This window comes from Salvia splendens, chromosome 15 (assembly GCF_004379255.2).
Source record: "Salvia splendens isolate huo1 chromosome 15, SspV2, whole genome shotgun sequence".
Lineage (NCBI taxonomy): Eukaryota > Viridiplantae > Streptophyta > Magnoliopsida > Lamiales > Lamiaceae > Salvia > Salvia splendens.
The window spans coordinates 34604561-34620751 of NC_056046.1; the positions used below are offsets into that span (position 1 = coordinate 34604561).

General features: G+C 39.6%; 1 long non-coding RNA gene across 1 annotated transcript; it reads right to left on the bottom strand.

The window, feature by feature from the left end:
* Nucleotides 1-12702: 12702 nt before the first annotated feature.
* Nucleotides 12703-15491, bottom strand: LOC121768265. The gene is made up of 4 exons (XR_006043334.1): nucleotides 15469-15491; nucleotides 14514-14687; nucleotides 13531-13592; nucleotides 12703-13072 (listed from the first exon to the last, which is right to left on the bottom strand). It is a non-coding gene; the product is annotated as an uncharacterized LOC121768265 (long non-coding RNA).
* Between the last annotated feature and the right edge of the window lie 700 nt (nucleotides 15492-16191).

Genomic DNA, 16191 nt, shown 5'->3' on the forward strand with positions numbered 1-16191 from the left:
CGCAAATCTGCCAGAAACGTGAGTTCTCGCCATGAATGTTTCGTTTTCTGTTTGACTGACCAAATGACCTCCGATCGATGTGATTCTTGAACTATATGAAAACCGAAGTGTCTTCTGTGTTGTGTTAAATTTTCAGCCTTTTTGGGCATCGTATGAATTTATGGTGAATTTCTCAAATGAACTGCGCAATACTGTCAGAAATTGTATGTTCCGACCAGAGAGTTCAATATATGATATGACTGACTAAATGACGTGATTTCAGTGTGAAAATTTTCATGGATGAACTTGAATGTGTCCTCTGTATTGTTACCAAAATTTAGCATCTTTTGAGGTCGGGTGAATTTATGGTGATTTTTACAAAACGGTCGCGCAGTTCTGCCAGTTTTCTGCCTTGATAAAATGACACTTATTTTCAAGTTTAAAAGTATTATATGATGTATGTATGTCCAAGGAACGTGCCTAATGATGTGATCACGGGTGATAAGTTGAAATATATTACGGTGTGTTTTTCCGTCTTTGTGACGAACTTTGGGTTGGGTTAATTGAGAAAAACGATGAGAGAGAAACGATAGGACATGCATAGTAGTATGATTTTTGTGGAAGGCTGACTTGTGTTGTCGTTGACAAGGGTGATTGTGTATTCGTGAACTCGAGGAACGAGAGTTGCCATAAGTTGGATTGTGAATTGATAAGCGAACGAGGTGGGCTTTCTTTTCAAATCTCTTTATTTTTCCGAAAATACTATGTGGCGTTATAAGGGTGGTTTAACTTGTTATGTCATACCATGGTTTGTTTTGATTGAGATTGTGTGTCTGATGCCTAGTTCGTCTGAGTTTACTCCGTTAGGCTATATGACTGTGTTGTGAAACGAATTCGGGTCTGAGTAGGGCCGCAAACCCTATCAGGTGTACACTGGTGGGATCGTGAGCCGTCCTTGCTAGTCGGCCGGTCTCGTGGGCGAATAGTGTGGCCACACTTTCGTCGCACATGGAATGATGATTGTGATTGATGGATTGTTGAGAAAGTGGGGAGATTATTTGACTGGCCAGTCTATGAAATGTTTTTGTGTTCTCGTGGTAATTTCTTAATCTCATATAAAAACTCGAGATCACTGATATGGATGACATAACTATATAAAATGTTTTCGGCATGAGCCCATTGAGTACAACAAGTACTCAGCCCTGCAATTTCTTTTAAAATTTTGCAGGTTGAGCAGGATGTTGCGAAGGATGTTGAGCTAGCCTTAGGACGCGTTGTGTCTTCATACATAGGCGTGATCCTTGACTCTCTTTAAACCTTATTTTCCGCTGCTATATTTTAAACTATGTCTCAAGACTTTAATCTTTTCGTACTGTGGTTGAACATGTATGGTTGTGTTAGGTTTTCACCAAGTAATTACGTTATCTTTTGAAAATGGTGTTCTCGTGAATTAAATTAAATGGTCTACTTTAGAAGTTAATTGGTTTTCTTTAAGTTATTTTCTCCGTTTTTTTCTTTTAAAAGTATTTATTATAAGCCTTTTCTAAGTGATAGTAAAATTTTAACCTTAAACTTCTTTAAACTAAAATGTCTTTCTTCCTTTAAGTTAATTAGGATTTTCTTTTAAAAACGTTATCCATGCATGTCGGTCACGATCGCCGCGTTTGTGGTACCCCTAGTATGGGCGGTCGTGACAAATACCGAGAATATCAAATGTCAACAGCTCGTACTAAAATGTCAACAACTAAAAAATAAAACTTATAATTCACATATCAATACCGAGAATATCAAATGTCAACAACTCGTATTAAAATGTCAACAACTAAAAAAAACACTTATAATTCACATATCAATGGCGAGAATATCAAATGTCAACAGCTCGTATTAAAATGTCAAGAACTAAAAAACAACACTTGTAATTCACATATCAGTAGCGAATCAAATGTCAACAACTCGTATTAAAATATCAATAACTAAAAAATAGCACATCAAAAGCATCTCTCAAATCCCCATCCCTTCTATCCGTTGCCGCGTTGTCTCCGTCACCGCCACCATCCACATCTGAAATCAATTTCGGCTGGAGATCGATGGAGTTCATGAATGAATCGGTAAAATCGGGGAATGCTAACCTGAAAATTGGAAAAGAAATATTGACGTCAGGCTCCGCGCTCACCACGAATCGCTCCATCTCGTCGCCGACATACACCGGCAGGTGCCCCTCCGGAATGCCGCCGGAGGAGGAGCGCTTCCGCAGCGACTCCGATCTGAGCAGCCACTACTGCGATGAGTCACCTACTTTGGATAATCTTCTCATGAGCTTCCTCGGTAGACAGTGGCGGAAACGCCTTCCATTGGCTAATTGGTTGAAGATTTGGTGCAGGCGTTGCTTTAATGGAGGAAATTTGGGAATGGAATTGGAGGAAAATTAGGAATGGAATTGGAGTGCTGGAAACCACGCGTGTTTCATTTGTTTCTAACTTAAATTACCATTATACCCTTTCATAATAAATTAATTTAAAAATATTCTTTGTGTGGCTAAATCTGGACCACTCATTTTTATTTCTAACTTAAATTACCATTATACCCTTTCATAATAAATTAATTTTAAAATATTTTTTGTGTGGCAAAATCTGGACCACTCATTTAATAAAAATGAGTGGCTGAGATTGCATCTCATTTCTCAATTAGCTTAAAAAATCTCAATTGATCATGGACCTATATATATAGGACTGTGATCAATACCAAACCACTCTTAAACTTAAACGTCGAACAACATCATTATAAGATAACCTGGAGTTCATAATAATGAACTAATAACAAACTTATAATGAACTACAAATAAAGTTGTAATGAACTCGAAAAATGATGATGTGTTTGGTGTTTAGTGTTTAAAACTAGTTTGGTATAAATACAACCCTATATATATATAGGGATATACTAATATGCTAACTAATTATAAAGTGCTAATGTACCTCCAATCATGTGCTGCCACGTGGCACGAAAAATGCAATATTGTATACAGAAAAATGCAATAAACATTTGTAGAAGTTATAGATGAATTTTGGCAAATTGCATTTTTGTTATATGCATATTGCATTTTTATTGTTGAGTTTTGCATTTTAGATATAGGCTGTCTATTTGCATTTTATATATAGACGGATTGCATTTTTATATAATTTATTTTGCATGTTAGACAATTTATGTTAACATGCAAAACACAACAATATAAAATGCAATTTGCCTATAACTAAAATGCAATCTACGAAAATGCATTTACAGCTTGATAAAGGTATATTGCATTTTTCTGTATACAATATTGCATTTTTCGTGTCACATGGCAACACGTGATTGGAGGTACATTAGCACTCTATCTAAGGATGCGCCCTAGTGCTCCCGTATATATATATATATAGGGGTGCATTAGGGTCCAAGAGACCTTTAAGTGTTAAGTTCAAATGTATTTCTAGCCTTAGGATTAAGTTGATGGACGGTTTAGATTCATAATTTACATCCTTATCTGTGTTACATTATTATGTGTTCCGAATTACATTATAGGGGTATATTTGGAACAAATACTAATTCAGATGATTTTCAAAAATGGATGCTCCGAAATAAGCGCCAATTAATTTCAACCAACCTCCCACATTTCCCTTACTCTTAGTTTCTCACTCCGAAGAAGACGAATCGATGAAAACCTAATACACTAAAAATCTCCACACATTCAACCCTAGTCTTCTTGTTATCAGTACATTCCCTCACTCTCAAATCTCCACCTAGGTGATTACTTTTCCACGGCAACGGAGGTGTCGGGAAAATCGAACCTGGCCTTGATAATCGAAGTGACGATGGCGGCGGCGGTAGACTCGACCCAAAGCCCATTACAAAATTGGAAGTTTATAGTTTTGAAGTGATTAATTCGACTGATTTAAAACAAAGATTGGATTTTTGGTTTACGTTACTTAGAAGAATCGACCCTAGGTTTACATTACTGAGATTAATCGACCATAGGTTTACATTACTGGGATTATTCGATCCTAGGTTTTTTTTTTGGAATTGTAATCCGTTGAATTGTTGGTTTACATTACATTTTTCAGCATAACTGAGGATTGGTTGCTTGTTTGTTTGATTGGTTTAGGGTTTTTTTGTTGAATTCTAATGTTATCATTTATAAAAAAAAAATCCAGTCAGTTCTAACAGATGGAAAAAGGGAAGAACGTGGTCAAAAGAGGGCGACGCTTCAAGACCAATTCTAACACCGAAGATGGTAAACTTTGTGTCTCTGTTAAGGCTTGAGATCTTGAACTTTGAATAATGTAACATATTAAGGCTTGTGTTTGTATTTTTTGGCATGATCTCTGTTACATTGTTTACATCTGACGGATACATTATGCACTAGGCTACCGATAATAATGTATAGTTTTTTTGTAAACATTGTTGTGCTAAACTTTACATTATTACGACCACTCAGTATGTTAAAACATATCTTAGGCAATAATGTATACTAATAAAAGCAATAATGTAAACATGATGGGCCTTCTAATAGTTGTTTATTTACATTATACCAGTAACATTATGCACTTTGAACATAATTATAAAATTTTTATTATTCAGTAGTCCATTTTAATCGTACATATTTTATCTACTTATGCATAGGGTCCAAGAGGGCAAGAGTTGGTGATGGTGCTGATGATTCTCTGGGAGATGACGAGACGTTCCCTGTAATCATCAACGGTCGACTAACTAAGGAGCAAGAAGAGGATTAGCTGGGAGTGTTAATGAAGAATCAAAAGGCCATTGGGTGGACATTGTCAGATTTGGTGGGGATCAGCCCAGACTTGTGTATGCACCACATTTGCCTCGAAGAAGGTGCCAAGGCCCACAGAGAAATTCAGAGGAAGTTGAACCCCAACATTAGGGAGGAGGTGCTTAAGGAAGTGCTGAAGCTACTAGCCCTGGGGATCATTTACTCTATTCCTGACAGCAAATGGGTTAGTCTGGTCCATATGGTACCAAAGACGTCGGGAATTCAAGTGGTGAAAAATGACAAAAATGAGTTGGTGCCGACGAGACTGGTAACTGGTTGGAGGATGTGCATTGACTACAGGAAACTGATCGAAGCCACAAGGAAAGATCATTTCCCACTACCCTTCATTGATCAGATGCTCGAAAGGCTGGCCGGTAAGCAGTATATCTGTTTCCTTGACGGGTATAGTGGCTACTTTCAAATTTATGTAGACCCGGAGGACCAAGAGAAAATGACTTTCACATGTCCCTTCGGAACATATGCATACCAGAGGATGCCATTTGGGCTGTGCAATGCACCAGGGACGTTTCAAAGATGCATGATGAGCATATTCTCTGATCTACTGGAGGTATGCATTGAAAATTTTATGGATGACTTCACCGTGTATGGGGATTCTTTTGTCTTTTTAATTTGGATCTGGTGTTGAGGCGTTGTGTCACGCCCGCATTTTCTACGGATAGAAAGCACGGTTGATCATGACTAGGGGAGGATTAAAGAAGCGGGGAAGAAAAGGGAAAAACATACACATTTGACCAAAAGTTTAATAACTGAATTAACTTTAAAAACGTCATAATATTATCCTAACAATAATACCAACTCTAAGTAAATAAATAATAGAAAATAAACAATTTTCAAACGAGTTAGACTCTCCACGAATAAACAATTCTAAAGAAAATGACTCTTAGCGGAAGCGTTCAAGACAAGGAAAATGCCGAGTATGAAGACACGACAAATCCAACATTTATTAATCATGACAAAACAATCCATGAACTCTGCTCAACATCCTCCACGTCCATCGCCGCTCAATCTGCACATTAAGAAAAACAATATGCAGGGCTGAGTACTTGATGCACTCAGTGGACACATGCCAAAACATAGTTTGTCAAGCCATAATCAAGTGACCTTGGGGGTTTTAATTAAAAGAACCCAAGTACACAAAAAGCATTTCACATAAAGTCGGTTGCGCAACCATTTTCCATCCACATCCACCATCACCATATCTGAACATACATGACAAGGAACGTGGCCACGAACCAAGTCACTAGACCGGCCAACTCCAAAGAGATAGCACACGATCTACGGGGTGTACACTAGTCCGAGCAGGGTTTGCGGCCCTACTGGGACCCGAATTCGATTAAACATACATGGCATAGCCACTTCAGATAGGTTCATTCAAAACACAAAGCATGGCAAGACAAACACTTTCCACCTCATTTCACATAAAAAGTATTTAGGACATAGTCCTTATTTAAAAAGAAAGCCCACCTCAACAGCTTAACTCCCCAAACACTTCATGTTCCAACCGCAACAACGTGCACAAGTTCACCCTTTTTGAAATAATATAATATGCAACAATCAGACTTTGCAAAATAAATTAATTTAAACCATGCATGCATCCTAAGTGTGAGTGCTCAATTTATCCTTCGTTCACATATACTAAAACGGGTTTATCAATTAAACACCAAAATCCCACCATAGATAACTCTCGGTCATCACCGATATTAGGCCGTATATAAAATTCCAATACAAAAGTGGCCCACCAAAATTAAAAGAAAAACAAGTACTTAAAAGTATACTCCTTATCACTCCCCGTATACACTCACTCTCCTATCACAACACACGTATACACACACATTAATATATTTTCAAATCAACACATAAATTTGGATTTATGTTGGCCGGAGGAATTCAATAGGAATTATGAATAAATGGCTATATTAAAAGTGGCCCAATTGAATAAGGATAAATGGGCTAAAAAAAATATAGACAAAAGTGATAGGCCCAAAAAATATATAATTTTAGTACATTGATTAAATTGTGGTGTTTTATTATTTTAGTACTTTGGTGTTATTCCAAGTACATTGTAAACGAACGCCCAAATTTTCCCATCGACGACTCTCATGTCGAACTCGTCGACAACTTACACCATACAATTAATCAACAATAATTCAAGCATTCACCACCAAACGAAACAACACGGTATTTTATTCAAGGTCTATCACTCTCTCGTTCTTAAAACAAAAATCTTATCTTAAAAAGATGGAAAAAAAGGGTATTACAATCTACCCATCTTCACAAAAATTTCGTCCCGAAATTTGCTTAGATCATTCCAATTCTGGGTACTTCTCCCTCATCTTGTCTTCCAATTCCCACGTAGCTTCCTCAATGCCATGATTTCTCCACCGAACCTTCACCGAAGCAATAGACTTATTTCTCAACTCTTGCACTTTCCGATCCAGAATGGCTTCGGGCTTTTCTTCGTAACTCAAATTCGGATTCAAAATCATCATCTCCTCTTGATGAATTATGTGATTAGGGTCGAACACATACTTTCTCAATTGTGACACATGGAAAATGTTGTGTACTCTCCCAAAGCTTGGTGGTAGCGCCAATCTATACGCTACGGTACCCACTCTGTCAAGAATCTCATAAGGTCCAATAAATCGTGGTCTCAACTTGCCTTTCACACCGAACCGAGTTATTCCTTTTGACGGGGCTACCTTCAGAAAAACTTTATCTCCTACCTCAAATTGGAGATCGGTTCTTCGAACATCAGCATATGATTTCTGTCGATCCTGAGCTTCCTTGATCCTCTCACGAATTTTTCGAACAATCTCAATCATTTCTTCCACTGTGTCTGGTCCAAGAACTCTTCTCTCACCCACTTCATCCCAGTAAAGTGGTGATCTACACTTCTTCCCATACAATGCTTCATACGGAGCCATGTTAATAGTCGCCTGATAACTATTGTTGTAAGCGAACTCTATTAGTGGCAACACTTCCTCCCAACCTACTCCTCGATCTAGCACTACGGCTCTCAACATATCCTCCAAAGTCTGTATCGTCCTCTCTGATTGCCCATCAGTCTGCGGGTGGAATGCAGTGCTGAAATTCAACTTAGTGCCTAACTCTCGTTGTAGGCTCATCCAGATCTAGAAAGCTTGGTGGTAGCGCCAATCTATACGCTACGGTACCCACTCTGTGTGGCAACACTTCCTCCCAACCTACTCCTCGATCTAGCACTACGGCTCTCAACATATCCTCCAAAGTCTGTATCGTCCTCTCTGATTGCCCATCAGTCTGCGGGTGGAATGCAGTGCTGAAATTCAACTTAGTGCCTAACTCTCGTTGTAGGCTCATCCAAAATCTAGAGGTAAACTTCGCATCATGTCAAAGTAATAGTCACTGGTACTCCATGTAAGCGTATGATCTCTTTCACATACATCTTAGACAACTTATTGGCTCCATAGGTATCACGAATCGGTACAAAGTGAGCAGATTTTGTGAGACGATTAATAATCACCCAAATAACAGTATTTCCTCGTTGTGATCTCGGTAATCCTGTCACGAAATCCATTGCAATGTTCTCCCATTTCCACTCCGGTATCTCAAGTGGTTGTAGTCTCCCATAAGGTCGTTGATGTAGAGCTTTCACTTGCTGACATGCTAGACACCTCTCCACAAATGCCGCTACATGCTTTTTCATGCCATTCCACCAAAATTGTCTCTTCATATCTCGATACATCTTGGTACTCCCCGGGTGCGCAGTATACGGTGTTTCGTGTGCTTCTCTCATGATTTCATTCCTAAGCCCTTCGTCTCTAGGCACGCACAACCTGCCCTTAAATGTGAGGGCATTATCCGCCTCCTCGTGAAAATATTCTTGCTCCCCTGTCCTCACTTCCGAACGGATTTTCTCAAGTAAAGTATCGCGTCTTTGAGCTTCCACGATTCTAGCCCTTAGGTCGGGTTCCATTACCAAGGTGGCGATTCTTCCTTCCACTGTCTCGGGTGCACTCACTACCTCCAATCGCATTTTACTAAACTCTCGTATCAAGTTCTCCTCGTTCGTGAGAAAAGTGGCCAATTTAGGTTGAGACTTTTGACTTAGGGCATCAGCCACTACATTCGCCTTTCCTGGGTGATAGTTTATACTGCAATCATAATCCTTCACCAACTCAAGCCATCTACGCTGGCGCATGTTCAAATCCTTTTGTTCAAAGAAGTACTTGAGGCTTTTATGGTCCGTATATATCTCACATCGAACTCCATAAAGATGGTGTCTCCAAATCTTCAAAGCATGTACAACTGGTGCCAACTCCAAGTCATGCGTCGGATAGTTCAACTCATGCGGCCGCAACTGCCTTGATGCATACGCAATCACTTTCCTATTCTGCATAAGTACACATCCAAGTCCAACTTTTGATGCATCGGTATACACCACGTAGTTAGTGTCTGGCTCCGGCACAGCGAGAATTGGTGCGGTGGTCAACTTCTCTTTTAGTAACTGAAAACTGGCCTCACACTCCGACGTCCAATTCACTTTGATCCCCTTCTTTAGTTGTTGCGTCATTGGCCTCGCTATCTTAGAAAATCCCTCGATGAATCTCCGATAATATCCCGCCAGTCCTAGGAAACTCTGAATTTCATTAGGTGTGGTTGGTGATTTCCATTTCTGTACCGCTTCCACCTTTGCGGGGTCTACTCGAATTCCATCTGCGCTCACTATGTGCCCAAGGAAATTCACTTCTTTGAGCCAAAACTCACACTTACTGAACTTGGCGTAGAGTTTCTCGGCCCTTAACATCTCCAAGGTAGTCCTCAAATGTTTTTCATGTTCCTCCTCGTTCTTTGAGTAGATAAGGACATCGTCTATGAAGACTAAGACAAACTTGTCCAAGTATGGATGGAACACACGATTCATAAGGTTCATAAATACGGCCGGTGCATTTGTCAATCCGAAAGGCATCACTATAAACTCATAATGGCCGTATCTAGTTCGGAAAGCCGTCTTGGGTACATCTTCTCGTCGGACTCTCAGTTGATGGTATCCCGATCTCAAATCCATTTTCGAGAATACTCCAGCTCCACGGAGTTGATCAAACAAATCATCTATCCTCGGCAGTGGATACTTGTTCTTGAGTGTCAACTTGTTCAACTCTCGATAATCTATGCACATCCTTAGTGTCCCATCCTTCTTCTTTACGAACAACACCGGTGCTCCCCACGGCGACACACTGGGTCTAATGAAACCCAAGTCTAGCAACTCTTGTAGTTGTATCTTAAGTTCTTCCAATTCCTTAGGCGCCATACGGTATGGTGCCTTAGATATCGGTGCTAATCCTGGCTCCAGATCAATTGTAAACTCCAACTGTCTATCGGGTGGTGGTCCTGGCAGGGCGTTAGGAAAAACGTCGGGAAATTCTTTCACTACTGCCACATCCTCTATGCTTCTTTCTTTCTTCTCCTCTCCACTTAGATAGACGAGATACGCTGGGCATCCCTTCTTCATCATAGTAGTCGCTTGAAGTGCAGAAATTATGGACTTGCATTGGTTCATAGAAATCCCATAAAATATAGTCGGCTCCTTTCCCGGGGTTTGAAAAGAGATCTCTCTCTCTTTACAGCGAATGGTAACATGATTCTCGGCCAACCAATCCATTCCCAAAATTATATCTACACTCTCCATCGACATAACTTGTAATTTGTGTGCAACTAGCTTAAGTTCTCCCATAGTAAATTCTACATTCGAGCAAATTTGTGATATATCTATAGTTCCTCCTACGGGTGAAGTCACATTCATTCTCTGTTCAGTTCTATTGATAGGCAGTTCTAAAGTATTCACACATGATGCTGATATAAAAGAATGTGATGCACCCGTATCAAACAAAACAATAATAGGCATGTCGAGGAGCGTGCCCATACCTGCCAAGTTTCCTTGCTCTTGATTCCCTTGCTGGTTCGTCGACTGTTTCCCTTTTAAAGCATATGCCCTTGCCTGAGTGGGAAGTCCTTGACGACGTTGCTGCTGCTGCTGCTGTGGTGCGGGTAAGTATCCCCTCGGTTCGGCTTGTAGTGCCCGCACTTGCGGACGGAACCCTTGATTGTTCTGTCCTGCTCCCATTCCCATAATCTTACTCGGGCATTCTCTTGAGAAGTGGCCATTTCCACCACAAGTGTAACATTTATTGCTCTTTTCTCTGCACTCCCCAAAATGGTTCTTAAAGCACTTAGCACACTGGGGGGATCTAGGCCGAAAGTCACCCCTCTGATAGGGAGCACTCTGCCTACCTCCGTACTGCGGTGGGTTTCTGACGGGTTGCTGCCTCTTGTTATCATATGGAGTCCGATCTCCATCCCATTTCCTCTTTTCTCTGAAATTATGTTGTTGAAGTGGCACTGGTGTAGTATTTGCTACTGTCATCTCCTTAGGCAACGCTTCTTCCACATCTAATGCACAAGCCAAAATCTCAGAATATGAAAGTCCTCTGCGACTTGCCACTGCTACTCTTATTTCGTGCTTGAGACCAGCACAGAACTTTTCTGCCATTTTCTCATCTGTATCCACCAACTCGGGAGCATATCGAGTCATTTCACACAGTGCACGGTCGTACTCTGTCACCGTCATATTCCCTTGCTTCAAAGTATGGAATTCAACTACCTTTGCTCGCCTATAGCTCATGGGAACGTACTTATTGTACACCTTTTCCTTGAATATCTCCCAAGTAAGCGCTTCACGGCGTTCAGGGTTCATGGTCCTTAGCTTGGTATCTCACCAAAAATCTGCGGGCCCCGTTAATTGGAAAGTCACACATGCGAGGCGTTCTTTGTCGGTGCACTCCATAAAATCAAATATGCGCTCGAGGGTGCGTATCCAGGTCTCTGCCTTAGACGGCTCTCCCAGTCCATCAAACTGCGGGGGTTTTTGCCTCAAAAAGGTATCAATGTATTGTTTGGGTTGAGGCGGGGGTGGAGGTGGTGGTGGTGATGGTGGTTGTTCTCCCTCTACATTCTGAGGGTCCACGGGATCCTCCTCTCCGCGTCCACGTCCACGTCCGCGCCCACGTCCACGCCCAAGTCCACGTCCACGTCTCGGTGGCATTCTGATTCAAAACGCGTAGATTAATATGATCGCACCAATTGTTAATCACTACATTCTCGTAAATATTTCTCACGCAACCTTTCATATATAACGATTATAGAATACGTATAATAAATCAAGATACTTATGCCCATGTAACACTAACTATCATCACTCAAACTTCCATTCGCACTTTCCAAACGTTTATACTTATTATTTTTCTTTTATCCTTTCGATATTAGAGATTCACTGTGGTTCGCTGTTCCACGTTCATTTAATATGCTCGGAGAAGCAATAATTGAGTTGCTACATACAACTAGAATCGATGATGTAAGGTCTAACGTTCATCCAAAATAGTTCGCAATCACACAAAGAATTCATAATATCATACTTCAGTATCTACGAGTGATGACTCAAATCATCATGTAAAGGCCACATAATCGAGCATACACAAACAATTATCACCAGACGCCTCAACACATAACAACATCACGTTCCTCAAAATCTCAATAGGAAAAGAAGTAGCATGCTTTCACTTAAAGTTCAAATATTTCCCAAAAATATTCACAAGTTTCCACAAAATTTTTTTTTTCGCCAATCTAATTCCACCATGAACAACTAATCATTTCCACTCCCAAAATATTTACCTCAAAATCACTTACAAAAATTTTGGTTACCTCTTTTCAGGTTGAGCGCGATGGTCGGATGTTGAGCCTTTGATACTTTAAAAAAAAAATTATTTAATTATTTTGATCTAGGGATACTAATCTAGATCAAGAAGGAAAGAAGACTCTTGGGTCCAGAGCGGAAAGAAAAATTGCTCTGATACCACTCTGTCACGCCCGCATTTTCTACGGATAGAAAGCACGGTTGATCATGACTAGGGGAGGATTAAAGAAGCGGGGAAGAAAAGGGAAAAACATACACATTTGACCAAAAGTTTAATAACTGAATTAACTTTGAAAACGTCATAATATTATCCTAACAATAATACCAACTCTAAGTAAATAAAGTATAGAAAATAAACAATTTTCAAACGAGTTAGACTCTCCACGAATAAACAATTCTAAAGAAAAGGACTCTTAGCGGAAGCGTTCAAGACAAGGAAAATGCCGAGTATGAAGACACGACAAATCCAACATTTATTAATCATGACAAAACAATCCATGAACTCTGCTCAACATCCTCCACGTCCATCGCCGCTCAATCTGCACATTAAGAAAAACAATATGCAGGGCTGAGTACTTGATGCACTCAGTGGACACATGCCAAAACATAGTTTGTCAAGCCATAATCAAGTGACCTTGGGGGTTTTAATTAAAAGAACCCAAGTACACAAAAAGCATTTCACATAAAGTCGGTTGCGCAACCATTTTCCATCCACATCCACCATCACCATATCTGAACATACATGACAAGGAACGTGGCCATGAACCAAGTCACTAGACCGGCCAACTCCAAAGAGATAGCACACGATCTACGGGGTGTACACTAGTCCGAGCAGGGTTTGCGGCCCTACTGGGACCCGAATTCGATTAAACATACATGGCATAGCCACTTCAGATAGGTTCATTCAAAACACAAAGCATGGCAAGACAAACACTTTCCACCTCATTTCACATAAAAAGTATTTAGGACATAGTCCTTATTTAAAAAGAAAGCCCACCTCAACAGCTTAACTCCCCAAACACTTCCTGTTCCAACCGCAACAACGTGCACAAGTTCACCCTTTTTGAAATAATATAATATGCAACAATCAGACTTTGCAAAATAAATTAATTTAAACCATGCATGCATCCTAAGTGTGAGTGCTCAATTTATCCTTCGTTCACATATACTAAAACGGATTTATCAATTAAACACCAAAATCCCAACATAGATAACTCTCGGTCATAACCGATATTAGGCCGTATATAAAATTCCAATACAAAAGTGGCCCACCAAAATTAAAAGAAAAACAAGTACTTAAAAGTATACTCCTTATCACTCCCCGTATACACTCACTCTCCTATCACAACACACGTATACACACACATTAATATATTTTCAAATCAACACATAAATTTGGATTATCCAAATTAATTGGTCAAAAGGATAGGTATCTATAACTTTGATATACTCCTTGCCGTAACCCGTCAAAGAATACAAAATAAAAGAAAAGTAAAGACTATAAATTAATATACTTCCAATTTAAAGCAAAACGGTAGCAAATAAAAGTCAACAACTCCATTTTTTTTCCCAAGGTACACGTACTGCCTCCCCTTCCATCTCTTTTTTTTTTTAAACATAACCTTAAATGTTATAAAACAATAATATACTCCCTATTCCATACATAGTACACGTATAAACCCTTTACTACATACACACCAAAATATGTATAGAACAAATTAATAGTTTGATAATTTACATATGAATTGTAAAGTCTGTATGCAAATACGGTTGATCGCGACTAGGGGAGGATGAAAGAAAAATACGGTTGATCGCGACTCGGGTCTAGAGCGGAAAGAAAAATTGCTCTGATACCACTCTGTCACGACCGCATTTTCTAAGGATAGAAAATACGGTTGATCGCTACTAGGGGAGGATGAAAGAAGCGGGGAAGAAAGGGGAAACTGTGGCACAACTGAAGCTTGAACCGAAATAACTCACATATTATATATCAGAGTGCACGATAAAAACAGTGCAAACTCGACTTTTGCACTGCAGTGGAAGAGTCAAGAGCAGATAACGTTGTGTATGGAGACACGTCGCATCCGAGTACTATTCTATTGAAGGATCTTCATCGTCTATGCTCAACATCGCCCGCCGTCATCACTGCTCAACCTGCACATTTTTAAAACATATGCAGGGCTGAGTACTTGGTGTACTCAGTGGACACGTGCCGAAATATATTTTCATAACAACTGATTTTGTCAAGCCACTCTTTGAGTGAACTCGGGGTTTTAGGAAAAGTCCGAGAACACTAAACATTTTTCTTTTCCTTTTTCAAAAGCGATATTTCGATCTATTTTCCTGGAACATATGCCGTATCTGACAAACCCGATTTCACTATCTCTTGTTCATTCATCAATCATCATATCTTAACATTCAAGTGCCGGGGAAATGGTTACCTCCCACGGTCACCCATCAATCAATTCCATTCAAGTGTCGGGGAAGTGGTTACCTCCCACGGTCACCCGTCAATCCATTCCATTCAAGTGCCGGGGAAGTGGTTACCTCCCACGGTCACCCATCAATCCATTCCATTCATCGTTGCAGTCAGATAGGCATAGTTCCAAAACAAAATATTGCTTGACATAACCTTTTCAACTTTATTTTTTTTCATAACACATTTTTGAAATGTAAATCATTTTTCTATCATCAAAAGCCGTACACATAACTTTCAAACTCAACAAAAGCTACACTTCATAAGCACTCGTAAAGCAACACCTAACGACATATAATAACACCAAGCAAATAACACTTATCATAATACTTCACATTAAATAGCAAGCTCGCACTTAACATCATATCTTAATTAGAAAGCACATATAAATACTTTTCATAAAAACTGTAAACATACTTTAAAGAGAAAGTCTTAAAAATACTCAGATCGAAAGCCCACCTCGTTTGCTTAAACAATTCAATATTCACTTAAGGCAAACCCTCGTTCCTTGTGCTCACGTACACACAATAACCCTTCCATCAATTCACATTATCATGCATGTCCTATCGTTCCTTTTATCATTCTCTTAAATTACCCATCCCAACATTCATCAACATAAGGAAAACATGCCATAATATTTCTCAACGTCCCACACATAATCACTTCATAGGATACATTCCTAAAAAATACATGCATCATATAATTCACTCAACTTGGCAACAAGTGATATTTCCACATAACCACGAATCTGGCAGAACTGCGCAGTTGGTTTGTAAAATCACCAAAAATCCATCCGACCTTATATGAAGCTAAAATTTGGTCACAACACAGTAGACACAGTCAAGTTTATCCAGTTAAAATTTCACACCGAAATCATATCATTTGGTCAGTCAAAACAACAATACAACCCTCTGGTCGGAACATAAAAATTCTGGCAGTACTGCGCGGTTCGATTGAAAAATTTACCAAAACTTCATCCGATGTACAATGAGGTTGAAATTTTCACAACACATAGAAGACACTTTAAATTACATACAGTCAAAAATTCATGTCAAGATAAGGCCATTTGGTCGGTCAAATAGAAAACGAAACTTTCTGGGCGAGAATACAAGTTCCTGGCAGAATTGCGCAGTCAACTTCAAAAATTTGTTAAATATTAATCTTTCGTCAAAAAGGTCTAAA